Here is a 24,657-nt window from a genome sequence, read left to right as displayed (position 1 = left end):
GAGTCTCAATTATCTGGCTCCATCTTTCTGCTCTTCTAAAGTTTTTATTCATATTTTATTTTTTATCATTTAAAGCAATTTTTAAAATTTAAACATTTTGATCAAATTCTTCCCTTTCCCCAGGTCCTCCCAGATCCTGCCCCACTCCTCACTCACCCAGCTTTAAGTTCTTTCTTAAAAATAAACAAAAACACAACACAACAACAAATCACCCCCAAACAAAGAAAACAAAATAAAACTACCACCCCATAAAAAACAACTACAACAAACTATAATCGAATAAAAGCACACGCATGCAGGCATACCACATTCTTACACATACACATACACACACACACACACACACACACACACACACCCCAACAGCAACAAATGAAAATAACAAACAAAAACTGCAGAGTCCATTATATGTTGATCACCTACTTCTGAAGGTTCAGCCTGACCTGGAGTGGTTGCTATATCTAGTGTTGCTCTATTGGGGAAAACTGATTTTTTTCCCTTTCCCAGCAGGTATACGTCACAGATCCGTTGTTAACCTTTACCCTAGTGGTTATTTCATTCATTCACCCATCCATTCTGTGTGTGTGTGTGTGTGTGTATGTGTGTGTGTGTGTGTATATGTGTATGTGTGTATATATGTATATGTGTATATATTAAAATAAAATATAATAAGATAAAACAAAAATTATCACTTTAGAGTTGGGCAAAACAAACCAACAGAAGGAAAAGAAACAAGGGAAGGCACTAGAATCAGAGACCCATTTGTTCATTCACTCGGGACTCCCATGGAAGGCGTTACAGAGACAAAGTTTGGAGCTGAGACAAAAGGATGGACCATCTAGAGACTGCCATATCCAGGGATCCATACCATAATTAGCCTCCAAATGATGACACCATTGCATACACTAGCAAGCGTTTGGTGCAAGGACCGTGATATAGCTGTCTCTTGTGAGACTAGGCCAGGGCCTAGCAAACACAGAAGTGGATGCTCACAGTCAACTATTGGATGGATCACAGGGCCCCCAATGGAGAAGCTAGAGAAAGTATCCAAGGAGCTAAAGAGATCTGCAACCCTGTAGGTGCAATATTATGAACTAACCAGTACCCCGGAGCTCTTGACTCTAGCTGCATGTGTATCAAAAAATGGCCTAGTCGGCCATCACTGGAAAGAGAGGCCCATTGGACAGGCAAACTTTATATGCCCCAGTACAGGGGAATGCCAGGGCCAAAAAAATGGGAATGGGTGGGTAGGGGAGTAGGGGGGTGGGTGGGATGGGGGACTTTTGGGATAGCATTGGAAATGTAATCGAGGAAAATACGTAATTAAAAAAATCTTTATGAAAGCAAAAAAAAAAAAAAAAAAAAAAAAAAAGGACTGGAAACTGTGATATTTATGCAGAGAACCAGCTTCAGATCAGTCCAGGCCCAGTGCATGCTGCCTCAGTCTATGTGAGTTCGTAGAAGCTTTGTTCATGTTGATTTAGAGGGTCTGATTTTCTTGGTGTCCTCCTTTCCTCTTGGCTCTATTACTTTCTCCATCCTCTTCTGAGGGGTTCCCTGCATTCTGAAAGGAGGATTTTAATGGAACTGTTTAGTATTGAGTGCTCTGAGTTCTCTCAATCTCAGCATAGCCTCTGGCTGTGGGCCTCTATATTTGTTCCTATCAGCTGCTGGAGGAAGCTTCTCTGATGGTAGTTGAACAAGATACTGATCTATAAGTATAACAGAATATCATTTATTACTACATATTTTCTTTCTTTCCTTTCTAGAACAGTGTTATTTGACAGGTCCCTGGGCTAACTAGCCTCAGGTTCTTGGTCACCCAAACACTGTTGGGTATGAGTTACATTTCATGGAGTGGACCCTAAGTCAATTCAATTGTTGGTTGGTTATTCTCACAAGCCTTGTACCACTGTTAGCCTAGCATAACTTGCAGCCGGGACACAATTATTGATAGACAAGCAGTTTGCAGTCAGCCTGGTGGTTATAGTACTCCTTTGATATCATGCGGAATATCTTCCTGTAACATAGACAATGGAATGTGGGGTGAAGGCTCTATGTAGGTAACAGCTTGACATCTTCATGTTCATTATAGGTGTTGCCTTCAGCAATGGGGCACTGCTGTCAGTTTGTGGAGAGAGACCTAAAGTCTTGGCCTGAGTTGTTTGGAGGTTCTCATAGATCCACTTCGACCAACAACTCAATTATATGTAACCCAGTCCTAGTACTAGAAAATTTGTTGGGTGACAAGTGGTGGCCTGTTGGGATTCTGTCTCCCCCATTATTCTGAAGTTTCAAAATTAGAAACATCTCAGATGTCCCCAAAACAAGAATGGATTTTAAAAAATGATACACAATAGACTATTGCTTAGCCATTAAAACATGGCATGAAATTTTCAGGCAAATAGATGAAACCACTGAAGAAACATCCTGAGTGAGGCATCCCGCACTCAGAAAGACAAATATGGCATACATTTATTTATATGTAAATATTATCTGCTAAGTCAATGACAACCAAGCTACAACCCATAGACCCACAGCGGGTGGGCATAGAATAAGGGAACAGAAAGAACTGGTTAGGAAAAAGAAATAAAATAGATAGATATGGATGGAAGGAGGGGCTAGAATAGGGGATCATCTGGGGGTGCTGAGGGAAGAGGGGGTTGTGGGAAAAAATACAGGAAGGGACAGCTGAAGTTAATGGCAATTTGAGGGATACTATGGAAACCTAATACAGTAGAAACCTTCTAAAATATATACATATATGAAAGCAATTGAAATGAATTCTTGTAAAGTTTTTCTTCCTCAAAGTGAAAAGATTCAGAGCCCAAGCATCCTTTAGAGCACACCACACACTTATGGCATGGTTTCTTGAGAGAAACCAAAATCTCAATCCTGGACCTATAACCCCATATAAACCATTTTCTTCCCTGGATTGTTTCCTTGGGCAGAAGAACAAGCAAATGATTTTATTCAGATAATGTAGCTATTTATCTTACTGATAAGACCTCAGAGTGTGAGAAACTCCTACCCATTCATGGTCCACGTGGCTAAGGAGCCATAGTCACATCTATGGGGTGGAGCAAGCCAGGAGCCTCCCTGCTGAGGTTCACATCCTATTCCATCAATAGCAGCCTTCACCATGGAAACACGCTTTAACTGTATCTCAAATTCCTCATCTGATAAGAAGTGTCATATATGCATCAAATAACTAACATAATAATGATGATAATTTGCAAAGAGACATAAACATATGAATAATTTATACCATTGTGTTTTTTTATAGCCTCATTTTCCATTCTTGTGTTAGCCATGCTAAGTCAGGTAGAAATCTGATTATTTCACCTAATGATTCTACTACAAATGCCACTTTTTCTAGTGGCTACCAGCTTTGAACCTGATTCATACACCCATAAATGCTCTGTTTTCCTTCCTCAGTAGAACAAGAAATCTATGTTTGCTGAGATGTCCTTGGCACGTCCCCAGGTAGTTGTGTTGCTTGCTTACAGAGCATTAGATGGAATCCATAACTAATGTAGAAAAGACATCTTTACAATGAAGTGTTGGCTCAAGATCGGGATGCACACAGGTCCAGTATTCTGTATGGCTCAAGCCCTACTCTTGGGGTGGATGAGAATCACCATGGCCACTTGACAGCAAGAATCTGAAGCAAGTTAAGTGCACCTTGCCTCAGTTTCTCCATCTTCAAACTGTAGCAGCCAATCATCGAAGGTTGTCAGGGCTATAAAAGAGGTTAATCTGTGGACACACTTAGAATAGCATACAGAAATTATCTCTGGAACCTGATATACAGTGTTCATTCTAGTTAATGGTTATCTTCATCATAAGATGCTATCATGCATAAATTTAGAAATCCAGGATAGGTTTGACTCCCAACAACCATGTCTTCAAACTATAATCTTAAATGGTTTTTTTTTAAACCATTTTTTTAGATGACTAATATTTACTGGATAGCTTATCCAAATGCTTTATCTAATTTCTATTTGTAACCATTCTATAATGTAGGCATTATTTTTATTCCTGTTTATAGATGAAGCAACTAAGATCAGAATGAGTTATAATTATCAAAAAATTCACAGGCTGGCAAGATGGCCCAGTAGACAAAGGTACTTTCTGCCAAGTCTGAGGACCTGAGTTCTGTCCTTAGGACTCAAATGGTAAAAGGAGAGAACTGACTCCTGCAAGTTGACACACACACACACACACACACACACACACACACACACACACACACACATTCAGGATGTGATTTTAAAAGATAGAATTCTCTCCTGGAGACCCTTCCCACTCAGCAACATAGCCTTTTTATGTTGCACACTATCTGTAATGCAAGAGTAGGAAAACTAGCCTAAATGATCAAGAGGGGCAGTTATTTCAATTAAGCTGCAAGCTACAATTCACTTCAGAAGAAGCCAGAGCATCTCTTGGAAGCAATGAACTTGAGAAGCATGGGAAATGAAAAAGTTTAAATGTACCACAGGAGTCGAAGAAGAAACATTCATACCTAATTCTGGTGTTTATAAAAACGTAACTGGGCAAGCCTAAAGTGGCACAGACTCCATGTGCTAGTTCAAAGATCTTAACAGCAGTTAAGTACACATCATAAAAGTTAAGTGCATCCAAGGGCCCTGTAAATACCATCCAAAATGTCCTTCTTACGTCCAGTTATTTGCTGACACCACTCTGAAGGAAATGGAATGCAGACTCTGATTTGCTCTCTGAAACAGGTCTCCCTGGGACACACCCTGAGGTACACATTTGTCTTGCCCTGTTTTCAACACAGCTCAAAGGCTTTAGTTGTTCTAATGCAGAGGGCAGTAGGTTTAGGAGACAGCATGAGAGTGAGAAGGAAGTGAAGAAGGATTCAGAGGAAAGCATGCTCGCTCATCGTGAGGTTCTGCCCTGAAAGTTCTGGTCAGAGGGTGGGAAATGCAATTGCTCCCACTCTCCTTCACAATAAGAATGCACTATGTCTCGAGGGAACAGACAGGAGGAACAAGTTTGTTTTACTGCAAGGACATGGTTAATATATAAATGAGGCTTCAGAGACATTATAAAAGTTGAGAAATGGAAAGAAAAGAAATAGTAACTGGAAACCCGGAGAAAGAGAGAGGAGGGAAAGGGAGGGAAGGAGAGAGAGGGCCCATAGTCACATCGGTCTCCTCCCGTGTCTCCTGGCAAAAAAACCTTCCTCTTAATTCTTCCCAGAGTTCCTTTCTCCCTCCCAGGAAGTCCTGCCTTCCACTTCCTGTCCAGGTAATTGGCCATCAGATTTTTATTAAAACTTATCTCAAAGAATGCCTTAGGTAGGTGAAGGATAGAGACATAACATTTTACAGTGTACCATAACAAGAAATTTGTTTTTAGAAGCTTAGTCCTATGCCTCAGACTTTCCAGAGCAGATTCAATATGAAATTCAAAGCAACATCAAGGAAGCAAAACTCAGCTGAGCTTCCATTTGGACCTAGGGCTTCAGATTTGCATTTGGATAAGGGTTATTTATTTATTATTTCAACTCTTTGGTTTTGTTTCTGTGTGTTTGTTTTAAGTATTTATGTATTTATTTTAGCTAAATGAGTACACTTTAGCTGTCCTCAGATATATCAGAAGAGGGCATCAGATTCCACTACAGATAGTTGTGAGCCACAATGTGGTTGCTGGAAATTGAAATCAAGACCTCTGGAAAAGCACTCAGTGCTCTTAACTGCTGAGCCATCTCTCCAGCCCCAATTTTGTTTGGTTTGTGTTATATTTTTAAGACAGAGTCTTGCTATAGATCTTGAAGTTTGAACAATGGAAGTGCCAGAGAAGAATCAACCAAGAAGGTTACTGCTAACTCAACAGCCAGGGGGGGTGGGGAGGTGCCAGTGTCATGCATGAGTTTTCCAACTAATCCTTATATCTGGTACAAAACACTTCACTAGGAAATACAATTTCCTCTGGTTATCATGTCAATTGAAAACCTTCTACTGCTGAGAGAGCTAGCCAGAGTTGAAAGCTTGTAGCCAAAGTCTTATATATAAGCTGTGATTCAGTTCGTTCCAATGCAAAGATTCCTTGTGGTGTGTACTTTCCATCAGGGTACTTTACTTGTCAACTAGAAATGGATTAAAGCCAACTTACACTCAATGCTGTGTGTGTGTGTGTGTGTGTGTGTGTGTGTGTGTGTTGTATGCTATTTATCTTGATATCAGAGCATCTCCACTGAAATATTTTACACAATGCAGCCACTTCAACAATCAATCATATATTGCTTTGTAACAGGTAGCCCCAATGGAAAGGGAGAGTAGGGTTGGCCAACAGCAGTGGTTGCCAGCACTTAGAGGAGTTCACAGATCAGTGAGAGCAACAGACATGGGTGTAGGGGTTCTAGTTTACATCTCTGTTGCTGTGATAACACCATGATCAAAAGCCAAGTGCAGAGGAAAAGGCTTTATTTGGATTATAAATCCCAATCTTAATCCACGAGTGGAGGGAATCCAAGGTAGAAACTAAAGGCAGAATCCTGCAGCAGAAACCACAGAGGAACACTGCTTACTAGCATTTTCCATGGCTTTCCTGGCTTGGTTACTCGTACAATCCAAAACCAGCTGCACTGTGATGGTATCACCCATTGTTTAGTCTAAGCCCTCCTCCATCAGGCACAAATCAAGAAAATGTCCCATGGCCATGGCCACAGTCCAGTCGAATGGAGGCAGTTCCTCACGAGAGATTCTTACTTCTCAGACGAGCCCAGTTTGTGTCAAGATTTCAGAAACTGTCCAGAGGAAAGCAAGCCTTAAGTTTGCAAACACTAAATTTGACATTTGTTTTAGTGCATTGACTGTTTAGGACAAAAGTCCTGATTTTTCTTCAAGTAATTCCCTAAGGAAAATTCCAGATGACTGGTAATTTGTATGAAAACATTTTAATCTTTTCTTTTTTTAATGTGTGTGTGTGTGTGTGTGTGTATGTGTGAGTGCGCGCATGCACACATGTGGATATATGTGCCACTTGAAGAATGTAGGTTTCAGAGGACAGTTTGCAGAAATTAGTTTTTCCTTTCCACAAAGTGGGTACCAGGGATCAAACTCAAGTCATCGGCCACTCTGGCCAAGCTATCTATCATTCAGTGCTCTTACTGAGTGTTACTTACTACATTCAGATGGGAAATCATTCCACACTGCTATCCCCCTGCCCAACTCTTCCTTATAATCTAGCCTCAAATAGGACAGCCATTCCTCAAGCAGACCTTCCCTGACCCACATTCCACAGTAGTTTCCATTCCACTTTCTTCTAGAAAGAATTCTTTTCCCGCCTCAGTTTCCCCCATCAGTCATGATTAGAGTCGCTAATGTGTTTCTGTAGTCAGACTTCACACTCAAGGATTAGTCCCAGATAGCAAGCCAACCACCACCACCTGGGACCTGCCCATGCCTAGCATGCAGAGGAGATACAAGTATGGCTCTGCTGAGAAAATATGTATGAGCTGAAGGAAAAGCAAAATGGGATGGGGGGTCATAAATTTAAAAAAAGCATCCTGTGAGAAATTTGTCATAAAGTATTTTTAACGTCATGGGTTCTTCCAATTCTGATAAAATGCTGTGCAACAAATCATCACTATTCACAGTTTATGAAACAGGAGACTATTGAAAAATTAAATTTTCTAATATGTGTAAATAACGGAAATGTTGAGGTCATTCCCCAAACTTTAGTTTCAACTCTAAAGTCAAGTCCATCTATTGTTCCCCTCAAAAGCCTGATACAAATAGGCAATTCTAAAAATTAAAACAACACACACACACACACGCACACACACAGAGAGAGAGAGAGAGAGAGAAAGAGAGAGAGGGGGGGGGTGCATATTTTTAATTCCAGCACTGTCATCCTCCACCACACAATGAATTTGGTGCCATCCCGGAAAGCCAAACAGAAATCAGTTATGAAACAGAAAACATTGAGAAAATGCAAGCATGCTTTCTATCTGCCTGCTTAGCTTTTCCCTTCTATGGCCAACCATGGATGTCATTGATGGGTGATGGGAAAACACAGTCTTTGTTAAACTCTCCACTTGAGGAACTCAGATAGACTGAGACAACACAGGTTTTAGTGGTCTGTGAATAAGAACAGAAACTAGACTAAATCATATCTAGTCTCCTCAGGATCAAAAGGATTTATTTTGAATTTTACTTTAAGTTTCAGAATAAACTGTTTTTCACAAGTGGTAAATGGAAAACCCCGTATGGCAAAAAAAAAAAAAGTTTCCAGTGGAAAATTTCTATCATTTAATTTCTAACAGAATTACTTGCAAGTCTCCAGCCATCATGTTAGTCTGGTATGAGACAACTTATCCTGGGATTGACTCCCCCCAACACCTAAGAATTTAGTCTTCATTAGAAATATCTTTCATACCCTGTACGTACTGGATATATCATTACACACACACACACACACACACACACACACACACACACAGGATGATGGAGTATGATAAAAATGTTCAACTCTAGATACTGCAAAAACAAATTCCCCTAGAGATGAGCTATGGCTTAAAACCTATCAGTTCATGACAGAATAGTCTTCCTATCCTCGGTGCTCCAGAGACAAACCCTCCTTCCTACAGATAGATGTGTTTACAGAAATGGTATTTCCCAAATGTCAATGGGCCAGAGTTCATAACGAAACCAAATTAGTTAAGCTATATTTTCAATCGTTTCCAGCTCATTTCCAGGATAAAGAATTAGGCACCCATCTGAGGTCGTTGAACAGGATCTGCCTATTTTCTAAGTCTTATTTTTATTTTTTGGACTCAGTGACAGTCATGAACATCAGCAAAGTTTGGAGTCACTGAATTTTCAATATTTAAGGTTTTTTTTTTCCATTCCATGGTGGTTCTAGTTGTACACTGTGAGAGATCAAAGACTCTTGGATTTTTTTTCTTCTCAAAGGATTATTATAAATTTAGATTCTTGTTTGGTCCCAGGAGATGATTCCACAGAAATCTCCATAGATTCCAATTTTACCCCAGGATACTGTGACTTCAAGAGAAGTTTAAACTCAACATTATAGATGCCTCTCCCTATCTTCTAAACTTCTTTGCCTCCAAACAGCATGGGTATCCAGAAAGTTTTTTTTTAAAGCAATACTTTTCTTATTACATGGTTACACACTAAGGCCTTCCTTTTTCTGTATGTTTCCAAAAATAAGAGGCATCAGATACTTGAACTGTTAGCACATTACCAAACTTGTTTATCTGTATAGTCCACTGACCCTTATTCTAATAAAACCATGAGACAGGAGGCTCAGGAACTGTGGAAAGCTACATATACTCCTCTTCTCGTGTCAGGCATTGAGCTGACAAGTCTGACTTGTATGCAGGAAGATTCTATCATAAGAGATTCTGAGCCTACCCTGGGGTTAGAGGCTGACCAACCCACTCCCGGACCCTAATTCTTCTGTTGGCATCTCTAACAGGCTGGTCAAGCCCCAGGTTGTTCATTTTGTGAGACAGTTTTGTGGAGGGGTAGGCCCACGTTACAGAAGGTAACAGAATTAAAGGCGTCCACGTGAGACAGCTTACAGAGGATATATACAGTGATGGAATTTATCCAACTCTGAAAAAGACAGCCCTCATTTCCAAGAGTTAGTCTGAGGGAAGTGACAATCTGATACTATATGTCCTAAAAAATTGATTGAGCCAGAAGCATACAGCAATGCCAGATTAATCCAACAACTAAGAAGTTGTAATCAGACATGACAGAGACAAATTTAAAATGAACCGGGAATGGAGGCTGAGGCAGAATATCACAAGCGCCAGGCTCTGCTGGGCTGCACAGCAGGTTGAGAGACAAAGAAAAGAATTTGGTGAACCTTAGGTGGTGCTGTACCACCCAGAACTACCACTAAAGCACATCCGGACAGTTTGCAATTATGTATTAATGTCTGTTTCTATACTAAACTGTTAAATGTGGGGAACTTGAGCTTTCTGGCTCATGTCTACACCCAGGGCCTGGAATAGAAGGACATAGGCATTCAGCAGTATTTATAGAATAAGTGAATACATGCTACAATGTCACTATAAGTGCTATATACACTATAAATGTTAAATGTGTTTGTCATGGTGTAAACCATAGAAACTATCTCCATTCCATAAGATATCACGTTTAAACCTTTTGGAAGTAGAACCCAACTGGAAGAAGTGGGTCTCTGATGTTGGTCCTGATGGGTTGCAGGATTTTCTGGGTCCCAGCCAAATTCTCTTCCTGGTCTAGAGTATACACTGTTGCTGTTAAGTCTCTGGTAATGACGCCTTTCTCACCATGACCGGCTGGAACTCCTTAACTCATGAACCAAAGTAAATCACCTTTAAACTGCTTATTGGTGTCTCACCAATTAGGAAAAAAAAAAAAGTGAATCCAATGTTTTATATTGCTTTTCTCAGCCTATCTGTTTTATATCTTTTATATTTGTTTGAAAATTGTGGCATGCTGGAGTGGAGAGTTATCTATCTGTTCCTGTACTCACTACGGAGTAACATATGCCAGGTTTGTTTGGAGTTAGACAGTCACTGGACAGAATGTTAGTAGGGGTAACGCATCTCTTCCAGCTCAGGGCATGAAGAGAGGCAATGCCTGCTTCATACCCCCCTTCCTCCCTCACACATGCTGATAAAATGCAGTGGCATGCAGGCTGCACAACATGATGGACCACACAAGGCAGTGAGCCTGCAACTGAGTAGCCCTATATTTCCTGGTATACTTACATTAATCCACTTAACCATCAAGGCTTCTTGTCAAGGCCACTGACCTATGTTAAGTAATGTACTGGAATTAAAAAGCAAAAGGCTTATTCAGATATTACACTTCTCAAATATTACAAAAATGCTAATGTAGTCAAATGTTAAATAGGAAAGCCAAGAATAATCAGTGTTCTTGAGAACGATGGAACCCAGCTCTTGTAGCCTTTATAGTCGGGGTGAAAAAAATATTCCGGGTAAACAGAAGTGAGAGTTGCACAGCATCCCTGCCCCACTCATTGCTAGCTGTATACCATCAGAGTTTCTTCCAAGAGGAAGCAGAAATCCTCGGCCTGAGAGTTTCATGCTATTCAGCCCACACATAAACCTTCATATTGTTATTTGGCTATGGACAGGATTTTCAATTTTATCAGTCATTCCAAAGTGCAATCCATGGCTCAGGTATCACCCCCAAATTCTTTTTTTTTTTTTAATTAGGTATTTTCCTCATTCACATTTCCAATGCTATCCCAAAAGTCCCCCATACCCTCCCCCCCACTCCCCTACCCACCCACTCCCCCTTTTTGGCCCTGGCATTCCCCTGTACAGGGGCATACAAAGTTTGCAAGTCCAATGGGCCTCTCTTTCCACTGATGGCTGACTAGGCCATCTTTTGATACATATGCAGCTAGAGTCAAGAGCTCCGGGGTACTGGTTAGTTCATAACGTTGTTCCACCCATAGGGTTGCAGATCCCTTCAGCTCCTTGGATATTTTCTCTAGCTCCTCCATTGGGGGCCCTATGATCCATCCAATAGCTGACTGTGAGCATCCACTTCTGTGTTTGCTAGGCCCCGGCGTAGTCACACGAGAGACAGCTATATAAGCTAACACCATTGCATTCACCCCCAAATTCTAAGACTAAGCAAAATGGTTAAACTGGGTCCTTGAAATTGCGGGTGCACATCCTAGGTCTTTAGAGCTGCATGGACTGGGGTTGTCAGGAAAGAGAAATGACAGATTTACATAATGCTTGGGACAAAGGGAGTATTTCTCTAATGTCACACAAACTATTATGAACCTCTTTTCTGTCATTTTGAGTTGATGAAACAAGAAAAAATTTCAACAAAATCTCAGGTTTTTTGAATGATTAGGCAACAGAAGCCTTAATTTTGTTCAGGCACTTCCCCATTCAGTATTTCCTTTGCCCATCAGGTGGCGTTTTTTGCAATAAACACTCTCATCCTCTTCTCCCATGGAAAGCAGGAAACATGGTTAAGAAGTTCTAATGGTCAATAATCTAGGAATGATGAAATCCCTCACACACACAGTCCTGAAAAACCAAGGAAAAGGAAAAGAATGTTACTTTGATTTGGGCCTATATCTTTGATAACTATAATTTCATATTTCACATATACTGCTCATGTGCCCAGATAACATGTTTTATTATAGAAGTTGATATCACTGCCTCAAAATAGACAATAATAAACCCAGCTTGTCAACGAGATTAATATGATCATCTAGACTTGGATTTTAGGCAACTATTAAAGATAAGTATCTGAAAAACACGTTTAAAATTCAGCATAGATCAGAAGAATTCAAGTCACCCTAACAACAACTCAACAGCAGAATATCTTAGGTATTCAGTAGGACTAAATTCCTACCAATTTTGGAAAGAAAAAAAAATCACCTGACAGTCTAGGAAAACAACATACTATTTTCTCCCTAAATAAACTTTCCTATTTCAATCTCCACACTTTGCTGGGATTAGACTTGTGACCTTAAAAGGAAGCAGCAGCTGCCTAGTTTTGCACTGTTGCTCTGTTTCATGGAGAAATCACTCCAAGAATGGGGCAGATATGTAGACCATTTCTGGCCTGTGAATTCCATATAAACATTTTAAACTTCAGAAGGCTGGACCTGGAAGGTATACAAAGTGCTCTGAAAATGGGGCAGTGTTTACAGTTTTCAAAAGTTCACTATTTAGACATCTTGGGAATTATGGCTAGTAGAAGCTGTGTGCATAGGGTCATCTCCGCTGTGAACACAGACCATTCCCTGAACACACACACGTTTTAAAAACACTCATTCATATGTGTGTGTGTGTGTGTGTGTGTGTGTGTGTGTGTATGTGTGTCTTCCTTAGCCATTGTCTTAGTCAAGGTTTCTATTCCTGCACAAACATCATGACCAAGAAGCAAGCTGGGGAGGAAAGGGTTTGGCTTATACTTCCATACTGCTGCTCATTACCAAGTCAGAACTGGAACTCAAGCAGGTCAGGAAGCAAGAGCTGATGCAGAGGCCATGGAGGGATGTTCTTTACTGGCTTGCTTCCCCTGGCTTGCTCAGCCTGCTCTCTTATAGAACCCAAGACTACCAGCCACCCACAAGGGGCCTTTCCCTCTTGATCACTAATTGAGAAAATGCCTTACAGTTGGATCTCATGGAGGCATTCCCTCAACTGAAGCTCCTTTTTCTGTGATAACTCCAGCTGTGTCAAGTTGACACAAAACTAGCCAGTATAGCCATTTAGAGCACATTTCAGTCTCTGCAGATCAAGAAGCCCCCAGCTAAAGAGAATGCTCCATTCCTTCCACAGGAGGCTGACTTTACAGGAGCAGCAAAACGTTACAAGGATTCCAAGAGAATATCAAACCTTTCCTGATTTGCTTGACTGACTTCCCTAAGACCTCAGAAGGGATGAACATCTTCATACATACACACAATTGTATGCACAGCACCTTATGTGAGGGAGGGAGAGACACTTCCTCCCTGTGCCAACCCCACCCATGCCAGTGCCCTAGGCTTGGTAAGAGTGAAGCTGGGAAGGGCCGATTCCAGTCCCTGCCCACTGACAGCACCGCAGTTGGTCCACAGCCCATAGGCAGTCTTATGCCAGGAACTTTTACAGCTTCTCACACCAGTTTCAGACCTGTAGACCAGCAGCTGCAGTTACATGCTCCACATTCCTTACACTGCATCACATCATCCCTATTTAATACACCTGGCATGACATCTTTTGCATGGTGAGTACAACATGTCACAAGATAATTTGTGTACGGTCCCATGTTTATACAGAAGTTTATCCACTTGTTAGGGCTGGTCTGACAATGTGCCCGCAGGCCACATTAAGCAGTAGGAATTTGTTGTCTGGTAGCTCTGGAGGCTAGAAGTCCATGATTGAGGTCTTGGGAGGGTTGCTTCATTCTAAGGACTGTGAATGTTTATTCCATGTCTCTTGCCTGCCTACTACTTGTTTTGGTAACTCTGTGGCATACTTTTATTTACAGGAACATCTTTGTCATGCTAACCATGCAAGCATGTCTCAATGTCAAATGTCCCCTTTCATGACAACAAGAGGCACACTGCTCTAGGTCTCATCCCAATGACCTCTTCCCTCCTTGTACCTGTTACTGACACAGTAATTGCCAACATGAGATGATATCCGAGCCTGTCAAGGGTTAGGGTGGCCACAGACACATTTTATTTTTAGGCACAGACTTATAGACATTTTATTTGTATTTAACTTTTGACAAAATAGAAACTTTGGTCACTTTTCTACAAATAATTCCAAAGTTCTTTCTGGTTGGAATACTATGTTAGCAAGTGATGCATAAGAACAAGAAAGTAAGCAGCCTTGTGTCTAATGTAACTGCAAAAGTACTTTTACAAGAGTCTTAAATGCAAGTCTGCAATGCTTTCTTAAGGAAAGCAGGGCCAGAATCAAGATGAGCTACTCCTTGCTCTGAAGGATTGGTGTTAGGTAGTAGTGTTCTCCTGGATGAACAAGATGGGAACCTAACTACCCAAAGTCATCTGGAAGACAACATCAGGTGACTGAGATTGCTGACATCCCCTTTGTGGAATCCACAGTAAGACATCTGTGACAACATCTGGTCTACATTTCAGCACTCTGGAGCCCCAGAAGTCCTCTCTCACAGACCTGGAAAGGCACCATGCAAAACGTAGGCAGGTTCTGTCACACCTTCAGTTTGAGTATACATCAAAATAAGCACACATTTCCTAGATGCCAAATTGTATGTAAATTAGCCAAGACAACCAATTGGAAATAACACTAGGTAAGCTTGGTAACGTTGCCAAAAGTCTTGAAGCTGGAGCAGCCTGCTTCGGTGTGGTTCCTTCTTCCCCAAGTGACACCACAGGATGATTGATAGTGGCCACAGTCACCTCTATGGGCCACACCTTGCAGTTCTCCAATCAATACTTTCTCTTCAATTTGACAGTGCTTGTTTCAAACTGCGAAGCACCTGCCGGTGCTGTCTCCACATGGTCATCTGACTCTGAGAGCATCTGGCTTCTAACACCGTTTGCACACTGATTCTCACATGTCAACCACCTCAGGTACTTGACATATCTACTGAAGTCTTCCATCTGCCCGTGGCAGCATGGGAATCCACAGGTGTGCCTGTAGTCATTTCAGCAGCGGAGGCAGGTGAGGCATCAGAAACCGAGCTGTGGAGATCCACAGACACATTTTGAAGAGATTCATGCCACCCTATCCAAGATAATGATAGAGAAGTTTCATGTATTCCTGTGCGGTAGTGTGTACACACAAAAAGGAATGGAAGGGTAGACAGCTAAGACAACTTCACTGCCAGTAACTGGCTGTGGAGTTAGTGGTTGAGGAGTTTATCTGATTATGTATTTGTTATATATTAATATTTCAATGAATAGGTGTTGACTTTGTCATTAAAAGACAGAGTCAAAACTGTAAGGGAAACTTTAAAGAGAATAAATATATATTCCTAGAAAAGCAGAAAACTTCTTAAATTATTATGTTACCTCTTTCTTGAGATTAATGTTTCTAGACAGCCTAAAAGTAAATGATCACTTGAAAAGACTGTACTACAGAAGCTATAAAGTAATGAGAACTGGGAAAACCTGATAGCAACAAAAACAGCTGATACAAAAGGAAAGACAAACAAGAAATGTAACACACTGCTGTCAGCAGCAACTGACTGGATAGGTACTGGTTTCAAGTGGGGTATGAAATAAAGTATTTACCAGTGGAAATGTAGATTCATCTCTCAAGACTGTTACATAGATGCAACCATCTATCCAAATGTTGGAATGTTGAGGGTAGGATAACCACAGATTAAAAGTACCCCCAAAATAGTGTGCTTTATTCAAATAAAAAGATAAGCATGGGAGAATAATGCTCATTCCCCCCAAGTCCCTATTCATTTATCATCTAGGACCAAATAGCAAATAACAGGACCCTTGATCCTGTGAAAGTTCTATGCCACAGTCTAGGGGAATGCCAGGGCCAGGAAACAGGAGTGGATGGGTTGGGGAGCAGGGGCAGGGGGGATAGGGGATTTTCAGAGGGGAAACTAGGAAAGGGGTAACATTTGAAATATAAATAAAGAAAATATCTAATAAAAAAGAAAAGAAAATAAATCTGGCTCAAGGCCCTTGCCAGATACTAATGAATTCTAATTAGAGGTAAATATTCCTGTACTTAACAGTGTCTCTTGGGAATTAAATTCATATATTTATGAATGAATGACAATTCATTCCAACTGTTAACTACCGATGAATTAAAATAGGCAAGAAAATTAAATGTAATATAAAGCATTATAAAGTTCTCAAATGGTCAGAGAACAAGCAATCCTGAGCTGCTGCTACAGGGGGATTTCAGGAGATCCTGTCTCGTGGACCAACAACGATGATGTCTGCCCTTGACCAAGTGTAGATCACATACAGACACCATCAGTCCACAGAGTCCCTCTAACTACACAAGCTCAACATTGCCCCCTTTTCTCAAATATCTATCCCAACAAAGTAGGAACATTATTGATTTGGTTCAGAGCTCATCCCAGGTCCCTGGCTGCAGTAAAAGTTCAATAATTATTTATTGAATGATGCCATGATTGAGTGAGTAGACCTAGACCAGTGTCTGATAGATTGGCTAGTTCCAAGAAAGCTGAGCTGTGACTGGACATACTAGTTTTTATTTGCTGCTTAGAATAGGGTTTGTAATTTCACCTCAATATATTGATTAAATAGGTCTAAAATATGAATAAAGCCCAAGTTAGAAAGGCAGTTCAAAAATCAGGAAATGGTTTACCCATCTAACAAGATGCTAGTCAACTGACTACTAAGGTAAATTAACTTGGTGTGAGAGCAAAGGGTAAATGAAGTGCTTGAATGATTAAATATGTGCAGAGTTTCTGTTGAGAAGAGTCCTGCATAGGTCAAGTAAGTCCTGTTACCCACCCCTCCCCACTGCCCCACTACCCCACAACCTCACCACCATTCTTGAAGCTCAGCTGCCATATTTATTGAGCAGACACATTCTTCTCCTGCCTTAATATCATCATGATAACTAAGAAACCATGTTTTTTTCTTCTATAGATTGTAACCCTCTGTGAGTCAATATTCCCAGCCATATAAGATCTGTGACACATCAATTGATTTGATAAGTGAATAGAAGACAATATGTTCCGGAAATGTACATTTCTGTATTGAGATTTTGTCTGTTTCTATGTATTGTAATGCTAAATTCTGTACCAGAAGGTCTATATGCCTATTAGTGAATTCAATAGCCCATAGCTTTTATCATGCAAACCTTGTTCCTTGACTTAAAACTATTGGTTAAAAAAAAATGGATACAGCCAGTTACTAGAGGAATTACAGATAGGTAGATTTTAAGTTACCTAGTTGAGGGTGAAAAAGAGAGAGAGAGAAAGAAAGAAAGAAGAGAGAGCAGGAGGAGAAAGAGGAAGAATGAGAGAGAGGAGGAAGCCACCATGAGGGAAGATGGACCAAGGTGGCCAGGAGAAATAGAAAGTGTCTGACATACACAACTCAGGAGGTCACCAAGCCAGTAGTTAAGAGTAGACTAGGGGTGACACCCCCCCCAGTAATTGTCAAAGCCAAATAAAATAACCACAGTCTGAGTCTCATCTATTTGTAAGCTAGTTGGGGATAAGTTTAAATTGGTTCTACTACACCTATTGAACTATTGAAATGCCATGTATGCTTTTTACAATTGTGATTTAGACCAAGATCACTCTTGCGGCCTGCCTCCCATTCCTAAATAAACAGTATATTCAGACTTATCTAGACACCTCCTCGCTTTCCTCATTTTTGAGATGTCCCCAGATAAAGGTAAAACTTGAAGACCCTGGATTAAGTTTGTAGCCTGGCCTTCCCATTCCATAGCAGGCCTAGAGAGAAGAGGCCCTGAACTCACAGATTGTAAAGGGCCACAAGATACTTACAGACCTCCTACCTCTTCACCTCTCACCGAATCTAGATTTTCTTTTCTTTCATAAAGAGCTGAAACATAAAAGAAACAAGTAAGAGAATTACCGGGCCGCCCTTCAAGCCTCCAGCCTAGACTCAAATGGTTTGAGAAACCCATGGCAAAAGTCAAACACAGCATCACTGATAAGGGAGGTTTAACCATTTCAGCCTCAAGAGAGCTGAATGTGTGTGCTCACACTCTCACACAATATATTAAACATGCCTATCTGTTGCAAAGAAGACTTTGGGGCAGGCAAACAGTCTGTCAATCCTAATTACCTCGCTGGAACCATGCTTGTTCCTCCAGGCCCTTTGCTGTCTGGCATCCGAGGCCCTGCATTAGCCAAGATCCTAACCAGCTGAAGAAGATTGAGAGGCCATCTTGCACTTGAGCCTGTGAACTGTCATTCTGTGTCTCTTCAGGCTTGTGACGAGGCATGCCTTTCCAATGAGCTGTCAGTTTGATGCCCGGCTTGTCAAAGCAGCTGTGTGCACAGACAAAGGCCTTTAAAATATCATACAGGGCTGGCCTGATTTTACCCATGAAATGGTAGCAAAGAAGGCACTACTCAATGAAGGAAAAGAAAAACTATAGAAGCATTCACTGATTAATTAATTGGATTTGTGGTCAATAACAATGATACAAAAGAAAAAAGAAAAAAATATTCAGTCACCATCCATACTCACAAGTTAATACTCTAAATGAGCCATAGAGATAGAAGCAGAAATTTTCTCTATTGGGTTAATGTGTTGAAAAATCAGGTTGAGTTGGTGGGTTGCTTTGACTTCTATCACATTCTACTCCACTAGCAGGAAAATAAATACACACACACACACACAAACATTCATAGATAGATAGATAGATAGATAGATAGATAGATAGATATGATTGTATATGTAAAGAGCTGAAAGACCATCTTGTGTATATGTATGTGTATATGCACATTATATATTGTATATACATATATGTATATATATATATATATGTATATATATATATATACATAAATACATACATACACACACATACATATACAGCATACACATATGGTGATTGGTGTCAATCATCATGGGAGTTGTGAAGCCAGGAATTTTTTTGTAGTGACATTTTCTCTGAGGTTAATATTCTTCAAATAGAGACATTACAAAGATCAACCAAAGGATTAGCACTGAAGCATAATTTTCATTATTGTTCTAATGTCAAGGTGGAAAACAAAAGATGCCTTTATTGTATATGTAACTCCTCCCTTTGGTCACCATTGAGGCAAGGGTGTGGCCAAAAAACTTGGGTTCTTTGATATCTCCATTGCTTTCTCCCACTTTTTACTTAAGAGTGATTCTCCATCACATGTCTGCATGTCTGGTGCATGTGTGTGTGTGTGTGTGTGTGTGTGTGTGTGTGTGTGTGTGTGCTCATGACTATGTCTAAGATGTTCACTCCACATTTTCAGGAAAGAGTAATACTGAAAAATGTGTCCCTTCAGAGGGGCATTGTTGCCAATCATAGTCCCAGAACAATGCTCTCTAGAAAGCATTGCTTTTTAGAAGCTGTTATGCCCCAGTATAGGGGAACACCAGGGCCAAAAAGTGGGAGTGGGTGGGTAGAGGAGTAGGGGGGAGGGTATGGGGGACTTTTGGGATAGCATTGAAAATGTAAATGAGGAAAATACCTAATTAAAAAAAAAGAAAGAAAGAGCATCTTGTAACAGGACCATTATCATTTTTTGAACTTTAGATGTGTGATTTTTGATCCCTTTTTTGTCCTATTTAACCTCTTTTTGACTCAGCTCACAAATATATAAACTATGGATACTTAGTAATATCATGAAGGATTGTCTGGAAATTAAATAAGGTTATATTTGCATGCCATTTATTAAAGAACCTTGTGCCTAGTAAATACTGCATCATCATTGGCTTTTGTTATGAAGCTATTGACAAATATTAGTTTGATCTTCTATTTTGATCAATATTTACTGCTTGTTACAAATAAATTTCCATCATTCTACTTAGCAGCAACCCAACCCCACCCCTGCTTTGCCTTTGACATTTGTTGTTATTATATTTTTCTGCTGAATTGCTTTTATTACTATGTCAGTTATACAAATTAAGGGGTTTTATTATAATATTTCCTGTACACATATAATATACTTTGCTCATGTTTACCCCTTTATTACATTCTTCATATGCTTATGTATTTTATAGCATCATATAATAGAATTACATCTATTGCTAAATGTATTAGTTTTAAACAATATACATTGAACTGACACAAAATTTCAGGAATTAACTATAGTATAGCATCAGACTCTACAGTATGTTATTAGGAAGTCTTGGGTGAGCATTCCTTATTTATTAACCAGTGTCACATAGTCTAACATTAAGCAGAGGACACAGTGACATCTCAGGTTATTCAGGGGAATCATTTTATCTCCAAACAAGAATACAGTCACCTCTTAATGATTTGGACACTCTGTCATGTGAATAATTATCCTTTTAAATGTAAGACAATTCTTTGAGAAAGGCTAGGGTGGCAGTGGGGAAAGAGCTCTATAATTTATTTGTACTAAGTCACTATGGCAGAAAACAAATTTGCCTAAACTTTGGATCCTTAAAAGAACAATATTCACTATTTCTCAGATTGAATGGGCTCCAGCCAGAGGTTCATTCATGGAGTCTCACCCTGTTAGCATCAGATGGAGCTGGCGCTGGCACTGGCCCATCTGAAAGCTAGACTAGGCTTTCTATGATGGCTTTCCCAATCACAGCCTTGTGCTTTCCAGTTTTCTGGATTTTCTCCCTTTGCATAGCTCAGGATGTTTTCATAACACAGTAATCTCAGAGTAGCATCATTTCTTACATATGGTGGCTAAATTTCAACAAGCAAAAAAATGGCTGAAACACTTAGCCAAGCCAAGCCTACACTTAGTGTTGGAAGAACTCTTCCACCACAATCTAAAGCAGCCCTTGAAAATACACAGATTCAAGTCTTCAAAATAATAAACTCCATCTCTTGATGGAAAAGGTTACACTAAAGAAGTAAATGATAGGTGAAAACCATTGTTCTTACTCTTTCTTAAGAGTGCAGTCTGCCCCAGGACGTATGGTATTCATAGGACCAAGGCTCTTCCTCATTGTAGGCATGAGTAATTTAGAAACCTTCCAAGGAATGTGAATAGGTCGAAAAGCTATGAGTCTTTGGAAAACAAAAGTCAAACCAAAATTCACACATGAGAATTCTTTTGATTGTGCACTGTACACATTTCTCAATGTGTTGTCACGTCTCAAAATAATAAAATGGACAATTTGGCAAGATGAGTAGGAAAGGAAGAAGAGAAGAAAGCCTCTGACATCGGGGATAGATACTGAAGGTGGCCACGGACACCGTTGTTCCTGGTGATTCTTTAGGAGTACAAAATTGGCCAAGGAAATTGAAAACTCAGACAAATTGGAAATATGCTCAGAAGCAACTATCAATTCAAACATCACATTTAAAACAGCAGATAAAATCAGTAATTTCTACTTGTATCATTGTCAAAAACAACAACAACAACTTTGCCCCAGTAATTACATGGGAAAGTTCTACTAAAACTTCCAGAAACAGATACTTTTAACTATTTAAATTAAAATATAATGATATTATTTCCCCTTCCATTTCCTCCTCCAAAGGCTCCCATGTACCCCTCTTCCCACACACTCTATGTGCTATCCAAAAATCTTGGCCTCTTTTACTTTAATTAATCATTCTTACATATGTTCCTAAATTTATAAATACAGTCTTCTCAGTCCACAAAATGCTGTATATGCTTGATGTTGGGTAACTAATTGTGTGGCTCTTCCTTGGGGAAGGCTATGATTCCCATTCTCAGCATTCCCTAGTTTTCTTTTGTTCTTTGTATGGAGTTAGAACTCTATGGGATTTCTCCCTTACATGTTATCATGTCTATTGGTGTCCTGGTCTTGTTTGGGCAACCATGTTGATGAGATTTCATCAGCATAACTTCTCTGACATTTCTTGGAGAGATGGACTCTCAAGAGAACTGAGTGTTGTTCTAGCTCTCACTATCTTTCCAACCACTTTGATCCCTGACCTTATGTGCAGAATTTGTATTGTAGATGTATCAGTTGGATCTGGGCACTATATGGTCACTTGTTCTCAGAATTTTGATCAGTTGTGGTTTTTCTGTAATGGCTTCTGTTTCAAACAATGTTCATTTAGTGAAAAGTGAGACTTATACTTATCTGTGGGTATCAGGATAAATATTAAGAATGTAGTTAGAAATTATACTAGTTTAGGGAAGTGGTAACTATAGGTTCTCCCCCAAGATCCATAACTTCACTAGTCCCTAGTAACTGGCTAGGTTTTCTGTACAAGATATTATTTTCCTCATGTCAAGTGGACCTTATGCCCACCACATTTTGGTGCCATATAAGCTAGTCAACAAAAAGGCTTTCAGTTCAGACCCATCTCAGATTCTTCATGGGGATATAACTTCAACTTCTGGGAGGCAACCAAGAGCAGTAGCAATAGTGTATGATGTTTTGGGAGTCTCTCAAGCAACCTTGACCAACAACTCAAAAGGCAGCTTCTCACACCTAGTGCTGGAGTTTCTGCTTGATAGTCTATGTCTCTTGTGGGTACGGAGGGCATTGACAAACCAGATAAGAAATTTTTATTTAGACTATCTAAGCATACACATACACACAAACACATATATATGTATATATGTATGGGTGTATGTGTGTAATTTATATAATTTTAGGTAAATAGATAATAATATGATCCCTTGTGAGCTTTTCAGACATCCTTACTGTCATAACCTTCTCCTTCCTATATTTATCTCCCTCCCACTCTCTAATTCACTGTAATTAAAGACTCACTTTATATTTCAACTTCCCTTCGAATCACTTGTACTCTGCTCTTCCCATCTCTCCTGCCCCTCCCCTCCCCCAGCTCCCCCTATACTTTCCTGGTTTCTATAGTTACTCCAGGATATGTACTCAAATCTGAAGATTTGGAGCTAGGGATCTCCAATGAGAGAGGACAAGCAGTATTGGAACAGATACTTTTAATATCAATCAAAACATCTCAAAGAATGAGAATAAAAAAGTTTCCAACTCATTCCTTAGAGCTAATAGCCACAATACCAAAAGGGCAGAAGATAATAATATAACAGGGAAAAGTTTAGGCATGTCTATTTGGAATGTAGACATAAAACCTCTGAATGGAATATTAGAAAATAATATCAACAATGTGGTCAAAGGTGATGTACGTGTTGTGATTAAATACATGTTGTTGCAGGAATGCATGGATTTTTAAGCCTTGGAAATTCTACAAATATGATTTTCCATGTAAACAGTTTATAAAAGAAAAAAACTGGGTACTTCTCAAATGTACTGAAAAACATCCAATGAAGTTTAATACATTTCTTCACAAACTTGGAAAAGGGAAAGGTTTTCTATTCTGATAAAGAGTGATCTGTGCTTAGCTTCCACAGCCACGTTAATTAGTGTTCACCCTAAAAAGAGTTCTCTCTAATGAGAAAATGGACCCCTCACCTCCTTCTCCCTATAACTACTCCTTTCCAGACTGATCTGCAATAGAGCAAGAGAAGAAAAAGAATAGGTAAATACAGTCACACAAAGAAAAGGAAACTGCTACTAACCTATTCCTAAGCCAGCACAGAAAATGATTATCAGCCTAGAAAAATAGCAAATACTTAGAATAATAGAGTTTGCATAGAAGCAATTCCCTTATGACAATGACGAGAAAGATGGTGATATTCATATACTTTTACATATGGAAACAACATCTTTATTTATAGATAGTAGAAAATTTACTAAACACAACTCCACATGATAGTTCATCATGGAGGGTGGGAAATGTAGTATCTAATGTATATGTATATTTATTAGTGAATAAAATATTAGAAGCACATATTGAAAAATATAGAGTAGTCTAGCTGCGGTATCAAGAACATGAGGCGGCTGGTCACACTGTGTCTACAGTCAGAAAGTAAAGGTTGATGGATACTGGTACTCAACCCACTTTCTTTTTTCAACCCAGGTTCCCATCCCACATTAAGGATAGGTCTTCCCACCTTAGCTCCATCAGCCTGGAAATATCATCAGAGACACAAGAAGGGGTGGGTCTCCTCAGTTATTCTAAATCCAGTCAAGTAGACAACAAAGACACACCTTGTCCATTAAAGAGGAACCACACAGGTTATATGCAAATGCTATTGCACTGTACACAACTCGAGCACCCACAAGAGTTCCTGGAACAAACACACACCATAGGTGCTGAGGGTGACTATCATTCTATTTCCTTGAAGAATTTCATGAAAAATTCTCATTTCTTGAGATATTGACAGCAATACATAAAGGCTGCCAGATAGTGAGAATATTTTACTTCCTTGAATAAAGTTTTCTCAATTTTCCAAATTTTGTATAATACAAATTTATTTTATAATTTGATTTTTTTTGACTAAATATGGTGGCACACCCCTATAACTCCAGTACTCAGAAGGATGAAGCAGGAAGATTAGGAGCTCAAGGGCAGCCTTAGCTAAATAGAATTTGAGACCACCTCAAGAAAAGAGTAAAATAACTTTAATCAAACATAAAACACTTTTAATATTGACTTATCGGAGG

General features: G+C 39.7%; 2 long non-coding RNA genes across 2 annotated transcripts in view; both read right to left on the bottom strand.

Annotated features, from left to right (window-relative positions):
- The window catches only part of Gm13483 (predicted gene 13483), a 137,158-nt gene that overhangs the window by 9,466 nt on the left and 103,035 nt on the right, over positions 1-24,657 (bottom strand). The gene's annotated exons all lie outside the window — the stretch shown is intronic.
- Gm48908 (predicted gene 48908) overlaps positions 14,446-24,657 on the bottom strand; it is a 55,032-nt gene continuing 44,820 nt past the window's right edge. The window contains exons 5-7 of the long non-coding RNA NR_154590.1: positions 18,286-18,491; positions 17,982-18,039; positions 14,446-15,250 (exon numbers count right to left, since the gene is read on the bottom strand). This is a non-coding gene — a long non-coding RNA (predicted gene 48908). The remainder of the gene's footprint in view (positions 15,251-17,981; positions 18,040-18,285; positions 18,492-24,657) is intronic.

Source organism: Mus musculus, chromosome 2 (genome assembly GCF_000001635.26).
Source record: "Mus musculus strain C57BL/6J chromosome 2, GRCm38.p6 C57BL/6J".
Classification (NCBI taxonomy): domain Eukaryota; kingdom Metazoa; phylum Chordata; class Mammalia; order Rodentia; family Muridae; genus Mus; species Mus musculus.
This window is presented reverse-complemented; position numbering and strand designations above follow the sequence as displayed.